Source organism: Schistocerca nitens, chromosome 6, assembly GCF_023898315.1.
Source record: "Schistocerca nitens isolate TAMUIC-IGC-003100 chromosome 6, iqSchNite1.1, whole genome shotgun sequence".
Lineage (NCBI taxonomy): Eukaryota > Metazoa > Arthropoda > Insecta > Orthoptera > Acrididae > Schistocerca > Schistocerca nitens.
This window is the reverse complement of record NC_064619.1, coordinates 503,102,379-503,115,715: the sequence shown is the minus strand read 5'-3', so window position 1 is coordinate 503,115,715 and position 13,337 is coordinate 503,102,379.

Sequence of the window (13,337 nt, the reverse complement as noted above, 5' to 3'; positions counted from 1 at the left end):
CTCTACAATTAGTTGACAAAAGTCATGGGATAGCGAGACGCACATGTACAGATGGCGGTTGTATCACGAACACAGGGTATAAAAGGACAGTGCATTGGTGGAGCGCCGGCCGAAGTGGCCGTGCGGTTAAAGGCGCTGCAGTCTTGAACCGCAAGACCGCTACGGTCGCAGGTTCGAATCCTGCCTCGGGCATGGATGTTTGTGATGTCCTTAGGTTAGTTAGGTTTAACTAGTTCTAAGTTCTAGGGGACTAATAACCTCAGCAGTTGAGTCCCATAGTGCTCAGAGCCATTTGAACCATTGGTGGAGCTGTCATTTGTACTCAGGTGATTCATGTGAAAAGCCACACGACGGAAATTAACAGACTTTGAACGCGGAATGGTAATGGGAGCTAGACGCATTGGACATTTATGAAATTAGTGAATTCAGGATTCCGAGATGTACAGTGTCAAAAGTGTTCCGAGAGTACCAGATTTCAGGCATTATCTATCACCAAGGACAACGCAACGGCCAATGACCTTCACTTAACGACCAAGAGGAGCGGCGTTTGCGTAAAGTTTTCAGTGGTGAGAGACAAGAAGCACCGCGGGAAATAACGACAGAAATCAATGTCTGGCGTACGACGAACGTATCCGTTATAACAGTGTGGCGAAATTAGGAGTTAATAAGCTAGGGTAGCAGACTACGGACGAGAGTACCTTTGCCAAGAGCACGACACCCTCTGCAGCTCCTCTTCTGGGCTTGTGACCATATCGGTTGGTCCCTAGCCGACTGGAAAACCGTGGCCTTTTCATATGAGTCCTGATTTGAGTTGCTGAGAGCACCTCTGGTCTAGGGGTACCATCTTTTTATTAGTGAACTATACGTTCTCGGTTCTGGGTTCGAAACCCACCATCACGTAAATTTTGACTAATAATCAGCATTGGGGAACGAAGACTTCCGGGATACGAAGTCACCTTCATTCTGCCAACGGCCTTGTCAAAGAGGGCGGAGGACAGAGATCTATTCTTGTTCTTGTGTTTCAAACTACGAATAAATTCGGAATAATCAGCAATGGTCATTGGCGTGATGACGCAGAAGACAATGGACAATGGACATGGCTACATTAAAGACACGTAGTGTGTAGCCACAGGACATGTGGCCTGTAATTGAAACAGTGTCATGACGATCTCTCCATTGGAAAAGATGCAGTAATGTAGTACGCAAACCAAGATAAAAATCTAATGGTCATGGGAGACAGGCATGCGCATGTAGGGGAAGGAGTATAAGAAAGGCTTACGGGAGAATATGGGTTTCGCACTAGAATCGAGAGAGGAGAAAAACTAATTGAGGTCTACCATTAATTTCAGGTGTTAATATTTCGGAAAACCACATACGGCCGGGAGAGCGGTGTGCTGACCACATGCCCCTCCATATCCGCATCCAGTGACGCATATGGGCTGAGGATGACACGGCAGCCGGTAGGTACCCTCGGGCCGTCACGGCCTATTCAGGAGGAGTTTTAGTTTAGTTTTTTAATGGGGCTTACTCTGTTCAAGAATCACAAGAACACATTACACGATGGTCAGGCATAAACTCCTAAATCAGATATTGAATTGTAAGGCGTACCCATGAGCTGATATAGACTCCGATCATAGTTTAGCAGTTTAGCAATGATGAAAAATAGGCTGAATCCTTTAGAGACTACTAAGGAATTACGTTAAGTTCTCTGAGGCTATCCACACCGAACGGTTCTAGGCGCTTCAGTCTGGAACCGGGCGACCACTACGGTCGCAGGTTCGAATCCTGCCTCGGGTATGGATGTGTGTGATGTTCTTAGGTTAGTTAGGTTTAAGTAGTTCAAAGTTGTAGGGGACTGATGACCTCAGAAGTTAATTCCCATAGTGCTCAGAGCCATTTGAACCATTTTTGAGCTATCCACGTCTAAATCTACATGGATACTCTGCACATCACACTTAAGTTCCTGGAAGAGGGTTTATAGAGGGTTCATAGATACTGCGATAATGAATAGCTTAAAATAAGGAGAAATGAATTTCTCTAAGAACCACAATCACAGAAGTTGTAAAGATAAACGTTGGTGCAAAAAGGCAACTATGAAGAAACCGCGGGTAACAGAAGAAATTCTTCAGTTGATCGGTGGAAGAAGGAAGTACACAAATGAAAGCGAAATTAAGGAATACAGAAATACATGTCACTGAGGAATGAAATAAATACGAAGTGCAAGGAAGCTAAGGTAAAACGGGTACACGAAAAATGTGAAGTAATCAAAACAGAACTGATTGTGGAAAAGGACTGACTCTACATATAGAAAAGTCAGAACAGCCTTCGGTGAAATGAAAAGCAAGGGTAGTAACATAAAGAGTGAAACGGGAATTCCACTGTTAAGTGCAGAGGAGAGAGGGGATAAGTGAAAAGGGCACGTTGAAGGCCTCTATGAGTCGGAAGATTTGTCTATTGTGATAGGGAAAGGAACAGGAGTCGATTTCGAGGACATAAGGGATCCAGTATTAGAATCAGAATTTAAAAAAGCTTTGGAGTATTTAAGATCAAATAAGGCATAACGGATGGATAACATTAGATCAGAATTTCTAAAATCGATGGAAGATGTGGCATCTAACAATTACTCACATTGGTGTGTGGAATGTATGAGGCTGCAATGTACCATCAGACTTTCGCAAAAGCATCATCCACACAGTTCCGAAGTTAGCAACACCCGAAAAGTGCGCGAACTATCACACAATCAACTTGACAACTCCTGCATCCAAGTTGCTGACGAGAATAATATATAGAAGAATGGAATAGAAAATTGAGGATACGTTAGATATCGATCAGCTCAGCTTTAAGGAAGGTAAAGGCAACAGAGAAGCAGTTCTGACCACGAAAAAGTGATTAACAGTATCAAATATTGCAAGATGTTAGAAATTTTGAGGAAAATAGGGGTATGCAATAGGGAGAGACATAAAAGGGAATAATGAGAGTGGAAGACCAAGAACGAAGTGCTCAGATCAGAAACTATGTAAGACAGGAATGTAGTCTTTCGCTGCTACTGCTTAATCTGTCCATCAAAGAAGCAATGATGGAAATAAAAGAAAGGTTCAGGAGCGGAATGAAACGTAAAGATGAAAGGATATCAATGATACGAGTCGCTGATGACATTGCTAACCTCAGCAAAAGTGAAGAAGAATTACATGATTTGCTGAATGGAATGAAGTGTCTGATGAGTACAGAATATGGATTGAGGGTAAATAAAAAGAAAGACGAAAGTACTGAGAAGTAGCAGAAATGAGAACAGCTAGAAACTTAAGATCAGGATCGATGGTCACGAAGTAGATGAAGTTAAGGTATACTATTACCTAGGCAGAAAAATATCCAGTGACGGACGGATCAAAGACGACGTCAAAAGCAGACTAGCACTGGCAAAAAGAGTATTCCCGGCCAAGAGAAGTCTTCTAGTATAAAAAATTTTCCTTAATTTGAGGAATAAATTTCTGAGAATGTACGTTTGGAGTATAGTATTATACGGCAGTGAAACATGGGCTATGGGAAACCGGAATCCAAGAGAATTGAAGAGGTGTACTGCTACAGACGAATGTCGAAATTTAGGTGGACTGGTAAGGACACGAATGAGGAGGTTCTACGCAGAATAGAGGAGGAAAGGAATGTTTGGAAAACAATGAAAAGGTACAGGATGATGGTATACCTATTAAAACATCATTGTTTAACTTAACTAGATGGAGGTGTAGCGAGTAAAAACTATAGAGGGAGACAGGGGTTTTGAGTACGTTCAGCAAATAATTGAGGACGTAGGTTCCAAGTGCTACTCTGCGATGAAGAGCTCGGCAGTCGAAATATTCGCTGGCGGACCGCTTCAAATCAAAGTTTGATGACTTAAAAACAGGAGCTGATGATAGGATTCGGGATTCATGTGTGGCGCGAACCCCACGAAGGCAAGGACGCAGTTTGTCACCTCATAATGTTGTGGGCTGCGCTTACATCGATCACTGAGTGGAGAGGGTTATGTTTGGCTACTGGGACACCATTCACAACCATTCATTGAATTCGTGTTCCCAAACAACGATGGAATTTTTATGGATGACGATGCGCCATGTGACCGGGTCACAGTTGTTCCCGATTTATTTGAACAATGTGTGGACAGTTGGAGCTAATGATTTGGTGACCTCGAGAGCCAGACGTGAATCCGATCGAGCATTTATGGGACATAACCGAGAGGTTAGTTTGTCCTCATAATGCTGCACCGGCAACACCTTTGCAGTTATGGACGGCCAAAAATTGCAACATGGGTTAATATTTTTGCAGGAGAATTCCAACGACTTGTTGAGTCCTTGCCACGTCGAGTTGCAGCACTAAACCCGGCAAAAGTATCTCCGACACGATTTGATAGGTATTCCAAGACTTTTGTCACCTCAGCCTATTCCCTCCTATTCATCGCGAATCTTGCTCTTTTTACACCATTTTCCCCTACTGTTGATGTTACCCTATATTTCTCTGTCAAGAAGTCTACGTCTTCTTTCCACTTCACATGGAGCCATACTTGAGAATGTCAAGATAGCTGCAGTTGCGATGGTAAATTAAAAAAAAAATTAATATATTATGAAGTTCTGAGATAGAACTACTGTAATTTCTGGAACAAGCAGGATGTAATGAAAGATTGTCGTAAAAAATATTCAAGGAAAGTAGTCCATTATTAGCAGACGACGTTCACACAACTCTTGAACCACTCTTTTTAGAGCTCTTGTTCAGGTAGACTTTTTTTCTTGCTATGGTCAACACTAAGACCTCTCGAAATATGGAAAGCAAAGAGCTTGCAGTATAAAAGATTTGCTTCAAAATATCGAAGATGAAAACTTCTCACAGCCCTTAAGAGACGGAGTTTTTGCTTCGAATCAATGTTCCTGTCATATCTCTGAATACTGGCCATTCTTCTTGGGGAAACCAGTTTACATAAGCTTTCTAATACTATATTGCACGCCGTTGTGATTGCTGTGGATGTTTACAATGTAATCTGCGCCTTTGATGGTGGAACTAGGAATTAATAACTTGCATAACTCTTCTTCCCTTGGTGCTGAAATATTGTCGATTCTTACCACATATTTATGTTAACCAAATACGGCACGGGCGAAATTTTAATTGTTACCGGATGCAGGTTTCGAAATTCAGGTACAAGTTATGGGTAGCAACATTGGAAATGTAGTACACTATAATGAACATTACTACGATTGTGCTAAAATTTTAAAACTGCTGTACACTGTAATTATACGGCTTTTTTATTTGATTTGTATTCAGCGGTGTGTCCAGAACTTCTACAAAGTAAAAATTCATGGATACGTATAAATAGTAAACTGCACTGTTCACACGAAAACAAGTGTGAAAAAAACTGCAGTAACACGCAGCATAGGAATTTATTTCAGTTTTCTAAGGTTAACGGTAAGTAAAGAAAATGGCAGAACAAGCTTTATCTTTACCTAGGAACCTTTGAAGCATAGGAGTAATTTAGAGAAGTAGTGTATGGCGAAGTGTGGACGGCTACATAAGGTATGCAGTCTAAATCCGCAGCCGGTGAACGTTTTCTCCATTTTTCAATTAATTTCAATCTGTTACCTTCACCATAACTCAATGAGCGATTCGTTAAGAACGCTGTGAACATTCCGAGCAGTTTTCCAGGAAGTGAACTGTCAGGTCAACTTGAGTATAAGTATCAAAAGATCACTCAGTAAAGCGCAGGGCAGCGCATCTGAACACACGAAGCAACGTGAGATGCCCAACCCTCCCACGTTCCCAGCACGGCTACTTCTAGATTCTTCAGAGACGCAGTGTCATAAAAAGATACAATACCACATTTAGTCCTACGTCCTTTTCAGTGACAAACTACCTTTCATTCTGCTCATTGTGCGTTCACCACGTCTCTTCATTAGGTAGAGTCTCAATTACAAGCACTAGAAAATTCAGTTGTAACATGAGCGAATTCTGGTGAGTAAGGCACAGTTAGCTATAACAGCTCTATATTTGCACTCCAGAATTGCTGAGATGTCTGCGCAAAAACAGGATAACGTGCAACATTAAAAGGAAAAATCTGGTAATAAGTGATCTAATTTATTCGTAATGTATATGTAAATGCCATGAGAATAATGACTGTAATTTCCCACCGCAGCACATAACGCCTAGCGGGTTTCACCATGAGTTCAGCGAAACCGTCAAAATGATGAGCCTACCCACCAATACTAATTGGAAATGGCGAGTTCGGTTTACAATCAATAAAATTTCCACCCTCGGCTGGCGGATTTGACGATAAATTTCATCGTCCCCAAAGGCATTAAGGGCGGTCGTATATCGGCCAGCATACGACTGGCGCGGAATCCGACGGTCGCGAGACACTCGCCAGAGTTAATTATCGCGGCGCTCGGCCCATACTGTGCGCGTCGCGACGTGAGGTACCGGCGCGACCTAAATCCCGTCCGCAGTCGGCGCCAACGCAGCGGCAGCCGACGCCGATGGCTGCACCAGCGACGACAGCGTCTGAGCATCTCTCCCGCTGTTACTACGGCCGACGGATTCCACTGGCGCCGCTGTGGGTGTGTGTTGTATCCACTGAAACGTTTCACTCAGATCTGAGCGTATGAATAAACGAAGCTGATACGGGCACTAGCATAAAGTGCTTCTATTAATACTAAGGACAGAGACTACTGAGTTCGGCTGTAAATTACATAAATTCATTAGTCGATGCCACTACTTTCGGGCTGCCATCCGTTTTCAGGCTGTTTTACCTAATAAAACGGAAATTCCCGAAATAAAATACGGAGTGTAGTTCTTATGTGGCATTGGTTTGTCCTCTCTTGGAGTACTACTACGCGATACGGGGTCTCTACACATACACATAAACACATACATATACACTCTACACATACAGGTTTGACCGAGATCAAGGAAGTTCAAAGAATGCCAGCTCGTTTTCTACTAATGTGAAACGGGAAGAAAATATCGTGGATATAATAAACGAGTTCGGGTGGGAATCACTAAAACAAAGGCGTTTTTTGTTGTAGCGACAAATTTTCAACAAACTTTTATCACCAACATTCCACTCAGAATGCCAAACTAACCCCTGTTCAACAACCATTGTCTGCACCTAAATCATCTACGTCATACTTAGCAAGCCATCTAATGATGTGTGGCTGAGGGTACTTTCGGTACCACTATCGGATCCGTTCAACCCTGTTCCACTCGTGAATAGTGCGTGGGAAGATTGATTGTCGATAAGCCTCTGAATTGGCTCTAATTTCTCGATTTTTCTTCTCGTGGTCAACACGCGAGATGTATGTGCGGAGATGTGATATGTTGTCCGACTCCTCCTGAAAAGTGTTGCCGCGAAATTTCAACAGTAAATCCCTCCGTGACGCATAACGCCTCTTTTGTAACGTTTGCCAGTGTAGTATGTTTAGCATTTCCGTAACGCTCTCTCGCCAGCTAAACGATGCCGTGACGAAAAACGCCGCTGCATGAAGGACTTCTCTATTTCCTCTATCAGTCCTACCTGATAGGGATACCAGATGGACGTACAGTACTCAGGAATCAGGCGAACAAGCGCCTTATAAGCCACTTCTTTCGTGGAGTAGTTAAGTTTCCTTAAGATTCTTCCGATGCATCTGAGCCTGGTGTCTGATTTTCCCACAATCTGTTTTGTAAAATAAGAGAAATCAGTGCTGAAGTAGAAATATTTAGATGTTCATTTTTCCCAGGCGCTCTTCAATTCAGTAAGTGGTTCAGCAACATCTTCTGAACATTTGAGAGTATATTGCTGGCTAATCATGCGGATAAAATAAGTATGCAATGAGTACAGTAAATGGAAAACATTACAGAAAAAACGGAATATGAGCAAATTTATAGAGTTTGGTTAATATAAGTACAGGTGTGTCTAAGGTTCAAATGGCTCTAAGCACTATGGGACTTAACATCTGAGGTCATTAGTCCCGTAGACTTAGAACTACTTAAACCTAACTAACCTAAGGACAACATACACATCCATGCCCGAGGCCGGATTCGAACCTGCGACCGTAGCAGCAGCGCGGTGCCGAACTGAATCGCCTAGAACCGCTCGGCCACAGCGGCCGGCTAAGGGATTTATCTGAATTCACAAGAGTATGTCATCGACACCGACTGAGGACGGAAACTTGAGGTGTGTTCTAACTTTCGCATAAAAACGGAAGGATTGTCGTCTCACCAGTTCGATGCTAGGTCGTGTGACTCTAGGTAGCGACCTACCTTGTGGAGCTCGCTAGCTCCCTGTTGCATTGTCTCCTGTTCATTGTCCAATGTGCATCGAGTACAGGTGTCGATAAACAACAGTATATAGAGTTCAGTAAACTTGTTTTGTGCTTGGAGATCAAAGTTACCACTTACCCTTCACGCCTGATATACAGTGAAGAGAATCATCTCTCTTTAAGAATAGGTAAACAGAAGAGTCACATACCATACTCGAACACGAGAAAGTATTTCCAGGGCGTCAGGTATTTTGTGCCGTTTCACAAATAAAAATAACAGTTTCTTTTCTATTTTGCGAAAAAAAAGACTACAGGAACTACGAACCTGGATGTGTTGGAGATTTTGCTTCATCCACAGTTGCGAGAACATTTTGAAGATTCCGTTTTTCAACAGGGTGCGCCACATCCAGAATGACACCTGCATGTAAGAACATTTATTAACAAACAAAGGTTCAGTAGTAAATTGGGTACAGATCTCGCATTGCACCATCGGCCCCCAAGGTAACCTGATTTCACACCTTCTATTAGGACGTTCATATAGTGTGTCATATACGCTTAACTACAGTATATTATTGAGTCACTGCCGCTTAAAATGTAAGAGATATGATAAAATGAAAATATACGAAGGTATCTGGGCGGTATGGACCATTGTACTGGCAGAACGGGACCATATAAAAATGGCTATAAGTAAACAAAAGAGTCAATTAAAATTTCATAGTTTTATTTGGAATATGTTGCAATAAATAAAGAATTACACTATGAATCATTTTAGTCCAAAAGAGTTTTACCCGTTCATTACATATCATGACTGAACATTAGCTTTTCTACGCAATTATTTGTTTTGTTCTAGTATTAGACTGTCTTTCTCTCATCACGGCAATTATTACCAAATGCTGACGTTCGTGAAGAAGCTACACACTCTCTCCAATCGTAATTTTTAATAGTTTCATAGTAGACTTCATAGCAACCAACACATTCATCTTCATCTCAATCATCAAAGTTATTGTCAATATCTTTTACAGTATGCACCTGATGAACGCGGTGAGCCATTTGCAATGTTTTTCTTATTGAACTTCCTGAATCTATTTTCTCTTAACTAATAATTCCCTTTTGTGACCTTTTTATGCCTTTTCCTGTTTCCTTTGGTTTCCTGTCCCTCTTTTTATTTACACTTTCAGTGTTTTCAGCAGAGTTTAACCCTTTGATGCAATAGCTGCCTTCCTCTGAAAATTCATGATGTTGTCAATAGAAGGAACAGGTGAAATTCCTTCCGAACGTTTTGTCTGTTCTTGTTTCGATGAGTAAGTTGTGAGGTGATAATCTTGAAAGTTTAGTAGGAATGCAGTGCGAAGTTGTGTCAGTGAAGGATTTTGACTAGTGTTGATAACTGTGCTGTTTTGGTATGTTTAGGATCAGTAGATCTTTTAATAAGCTTTGAAGTGGTTGGTTGGCCTGTGTACAAGATTCTACTCTTCCATTTGTTGGGACAGACGTATCTTCCGACAAATAAGTATAGACTGCAGCCATGTTCAGTGGGATTATAGCACATACATTGAAGCTGAATTTCATTGTGGTCCATCACGCTCACATCAAAATAAAATATGTATCTCCAGATGTCAGACTGTCAAATCGGTACCATTCGTTGTACATCGAGAGAGTATCAACAAAAACTCCGATATGGTTTGAGCTATGTGCTGTCGTTCTTGGAAAACGTGCATGAACGATTGTTAGCCTGATAGGTAATACATTACGTATGGAACACAGGAAAAGCGTAACTGTGAGCATGTGTCGTGTACAGCTCCCGTGTCGAAGTTGGTAGAGCGTTAGCTCTTCGTACCACCGGTCTCACTGTCGAACCTTAGTCTTGCCAGTTTTTGCACTGTAGTAGGTATAAAACTGTTTTATGGGACAACTTGTTCGTGGCATGTAAAAGGACTGCTCGGAGTCTATATCACTGTTCTATTGGCAGTCCGCTAAACCTTCGTTTATTTGAAAGTAGCAAAGCTATAAAGTACATTTCTAGTTTCACAGAAAAAACACAAGCAATCGGAACAGAACAATAAAGAAACAATTACATCACACGTAACTATTAGTAGTAATAATAATAACAACAACAGTAATTATAATAAGAATAATAAATGTTTGTCAGATGGCACTACCGCCGTACATCCGTAAAATCCGAACAGTCCTTTTCGATGTCAGTAACATGTCCCATATAGCAATTTCTTACGCACCACTGTACAGAAACTGAGATGACCAGGCCTGGAAGCCGGGACCCTTACTACTATGAAATAACGCTCTACCGTCTTTCCCACAGGACCGCCACACGACAGAGGTTCATCGTTGTGCTTTTACAGTGCTCCGTAATCAGCCGGGTTGGCAGTGCGGTTCTAGGCGCTACAGTCTGGAACCGCGCGACCGCTACGGTCACAGGTTCCAATTCTGCCTCGGGCATGGATGTGTGTGATGTCCTTAGGTTAGTTAGGTTGAAGTAGTTCTAAGTTCTAGGGGACTGATGACCTCAGAAGTCAAGTCCCACAGTTCTCAGAGCCATTTGAACTATTTTTTGTGCTTCGTGGGTCATGTGGTACTTCTTACTTAATGTTTGCGCACCTTCTATTGGAAGACAGCGAATGGGGCAAACTATGTCGTGGTTGCTGCTCTGTCAATATTCAACGTTTGGTATCGATCTGACTTACATTCGTGGGGTGGGGGTTGGATGTCAGATCTGCAGGCGCACGTTTTGAGTTTAGGATGTGCATCAGCTCCCAGCAGTCTCTTGGACAGGCTGCTCGGATTCAAGCCAGCACCAAACGGCTGTCAGTGAGTAGTCCCCAAGGCCCCGCTTGCAAGCTCTGACCTCTTTACTGTTTGTTGCTGGCCCCCTGGAACAGACCATCAGACAAAGCGGATGCTGCTATCCGGTGTTTTCGGCCAGCAGCCGCCCCTCGGTTTATCAGGCTTCAGCTCTAACCAGTCCACTGCCCTCCACAAAACTCACAACCCTGGCTGTCCTCGTTCACTGTTCCTCAACGGCGACGCTGACCGCAGCTACTTTCACACTCAGAGCGCCCTTTGCCGCAGCGAACAGAGCCACCAGCTCAGCGCGACCGGACTTTAACTCCGCCGTTAAATCACAACACAGTAGTTAATGAAGTTGTCGCAAGAAACTAACAAAAGTAGCTTTAAGATTTTGAACATGGGTGCACTTCAGAAACTGTGCGTGGAAGAGCTTCGATCGATTAGAAATAACAGCCTGCCAGTGCGAAATACAGCTTTTTTACACCTTGACCATGGGTTCGACGGTTTTAAAACTGTTTCCTTCAGAAGGTATTGTATCTATTGTTAAGACTTCTGCACCACATGTTAGCAGCAGACACAGTGGCTGCGCCAAAGACTGAGACGGCATGGAGTTTTACAATTATTTATTGAATTTCGTTTACAATTTCTTCCTCGTCGTCGCTGCCCAGTCCTGCGGATCCCTCCACCTGGCTGCTGCTGTGTAGAATCTCCGACAATGTGCGCAACGCGCGCCGCTGATCGCGCTCGGAGCCTCAGGCCACCAGTGCTCCGCTGAAGCCAGGATGCACTGTGGTTGAGATGAACTCGTCGCCGCTCGGCGCCCCAGTACGGCATGCCTAAGAAGCCGCGTCGCTGTGCGGTCAGCTGCCGACGCCTGCTGCACCGGCGGCTGGGAAGCCGTCAGTCGTGATGTCCGTGAGCTCCCGTCATGGACGGACAACGCGCCGTGGGGCCGGGCTGCCGTGAAGTCCGGGCGTCAGTCCCCGGCGGCGCCTGTGACCAAGACCGCGCTGCGGCCGGTCCTGCTGGAAGTTCTCGCTGTAGGTAGTCAGCCATGGTGCCAACCGAACTCGGGCCGACCTCCAGAGCTGAAGTTGACATCTAGCGGCGAACGGATGACTCCTGCGAGCTGGAACAGACTGGACTCGTCACCTATGAAGATTTAACATTCGGACACTTGCTACATGTGGCCGCAACACTATCAACAAATGCTATGTCATTCTGCTGAACATAGATGTGATATCGTTACAATAAACTAAATTACAGGGTATGTTTACAAACTTCCTGCTAGAAGTTCTCGCTGTAGGTAGTCAGCCATGATGCCAACCGAACTCGGGCCGACGTCCAGAGCTGAAGTTGACATCTGGCAGCGAACGGATGACTCCTGCGAGCTGGAACAGTCTGGACTCGTCACCTATGAAGATTTAACATTCGGACACTTGCTACATGAGGCCGCAACACTATCAACAAATGCTATGTCATTCTTCTGAACACAGATGTGATATCGTTACAATAAACTAAATTACAGGGTATGTTTACAAACTTCCTGCTAGAAGTTCTCGCTGTAGGTAGTCAGCCATGATGCCAACCGAACTCGGGCCGACCTCCAGAGCTGAAGTTGACATCTGGCAGCGAACGGATGACTCCTGCGAGCTGGAACAGTCTAGACTCGTCACCTATGAAGATTTAACATTCGGACACTTGCTACATGAGGCCGCAACACTATCAACAAATGCTATGTCATTCTTCTGAACACAGATGTGATATCGTTACAATAAACTAAATTACAGGGTATGTTTACAAACTTCCTGCTGGAAGTTCTCGCTGTAGGTAGTCAGCCATGGTGCCAACCGAACTCGGGCCGACCTCCAGAGCTGAAGTTGACATCTGGTGGCGAACGGATGACTCCTGCGAGCTGGAACAGACTGGACTCGTCACCTATGAAGATTCAACATTCGGACACTTGCTACATGTGGCCGCAACACTATCAACAAATGACATGTCATTCTTCTGAACACAGATGTGATATCGTTACAATAAACTAAATTACAGGGTATGTTTACAAACTTCCTGCTGGAAGTTCTCGCTGTATGTAGTCAGCCATGGTGCCAACCGAACTCGGGCCGACCTCCAGAGCTGAAGTTGACATCTGGTGGCGAACGGATGACTCCTGCGAGCTGGAACAGACTGGACTCGTCACCTATGAAGATTCAACATTCGGACACTTGCTACATGTGGCCGCAACACTATCAACAAATGCTA